This window comes from Thunnus maccoyii, chromosome 13, assembly GCF_910596095.1.
Source record: "Thunnus maccoyii chromosome 13, fThuMac1.1, whole genome shotgun sequence".
Taxonomy (NCBI): Eukaryota; Metazoa; Chordata; class Actinopteri; order Scombriformes; family Scombridae; genus Thunnus; species Thunnus maccoyii.
In genome coordinates, this window is record NC_056545.1 from 7953455 (window position 1) to 7955509 (window position 2055).

Below are 2055 nucleotides of genomic sequence, written 5' to 3' on the forward strand. Positions count from 1 at the left end.
TTCCTGGTTTCCATGTGTGTCCCATTTTCCCACCTTTTGTCATTTTCCTTATTTGTTTTCCTCAGCTTGTCTTTCTCTTCCATCACACTGTCTCTGTACTTTATATATATATATGCGTGTTTGTGCTGTATATTGTCTCCATGTCCACTCTCCTGCCCAATTATCCACGCAAGCAACATCACATCTGTTCATAAACAACAAAACAAAGATAAAAACAGCTTCACTTAATTCACCGTGAATATTTCTTATTCTTGCTCTCGGTCAGGAGTGTACTGCCCTGTAAATCTGTGTGTGTTGCTGTATGTGTGCGTTTTTATACATGAGTGCTTTTTTTCTGAGTGGGATTGTTGTACGTGTGTTTGCATGCATCAATGTGTGAGAGTATGGATGCTCTCCGGGGGCAGAAGGAAATTGGAGGCTTACTTCCTTTCCACTAATTACCCAGCAACAGTCCCCACTAATTGTCAGGGCCTCACATGTATTTGATGTCTTTAAATAACCAGCAGCATGAAACCAGACAAACGAGGCAGCGAAACGACGAGAAGGGAGGAAATGGCAGAACAAAGCAGGTCAGTGGCTTTGCTTTGAAGCTGCGTACGACCCGTAACCTGCTGAATAACTGCTGCTGGATGTGGCTCCATCTCATCAGAGGATCTGTCTGATTGTTAGATGGGAGGCAATGTTCGAGTTCTGCGTTAAATTATTAAACATCAACGTATCATTCACTCCGCTAAACAAAGATTAAAAACAACTGAGATAACCGGTGTCCATAGCTGCCTGCTCTCGGCAATATTTATATTAAATTGTCACCTACAAAGAACGGACATAATAATGTGGACACCTACACAATCTATTGCAATAGGAATAATAATCAGAGAGGTATTTATTCAGGTTGTATCCTCAGCATCCCTTTGTCCATCAGTCTTATGATTTAAAAAGAAAAAAGATGAACCAGGGATGGTTACTTAACTGTGATGTAGCAGCTGATATTGCAACAGAATCATCTCCTTGCTGCACTAAGTAGAAAGATGAATAGATACACAGATGGAGGACTCTATTAATCCCTCCTCTATTAATCCCAAAGGGAAACTGCAATGTTACAGCAGCTACTTAACATAAATCACAGAAAAAACTAATGTATGTGATAAAAAAACACAATTAAAAGGCTAAATTATATGTACAATAACTAGAATAGACTAAAATAAAATAGAATAAAACACAAAACTGAGAATAAAGACTAAAGATAGGACTATAATGCATATACAGTAAATAGACTAATTGGTGTACTGTAGCATTTGTGTGTATGTGCGTACTCAAAAAGAGAGACAGAGAGCGATTTAACAGCTTCGATAGACTGAATGATTAAAATGTAGCTTCAGACTGTTGTTGGCTTCTTGCTTATTATCACATCAATACAGCGTGTTTTGCAGATACAGATATTCCTCAGTACAGACATCACTTGTGCAAGGAGCAAAAAAGAACATCTGTAACAGTAACGATAACTTGTAAAAAAAAAAAAAATGGATACCTGGCTCATAACAATTGTGTACATGACAAAACATCCAATCACCCATCCTAAAATCCTGTGACGTGCGTCGCTAACGGTAGGGCGGAAGCTAAAGATTACGATGTTGAGAGAAGTGAAAACATGATCTGCAGCTTAAATCAAGATTGTACAAGTGATAATGATATTGTGTCCACATTTATACATTATCAAAAAAATGTGATAGTTTTGTCCTCATTTAGTGTGATGTTGAACTTGTCTCCCTCCTGCATAATACTCTCAGAGGAAAAGTACAATACAGGGCATAGCCAGACCTGGTTTCTCCTGCCGTGCTCCCATTTTGTAATTTTCCCCGTAAGTCTCCCGTATTACCTTTTTTGTTTTCCGTTTGAATATTGTATCCTGGTATGAGACACAGAGACAGCTGTTACTGTTAACCAGGAGCGACCAACTAAACACCACTCATCTGTGCGACGCAGGTGTTTAAAACAAACAAACCCTCCATGCTGAAGCTAGCAAGCAGACTGCAGCCGCTTTCATGAGACAGATAA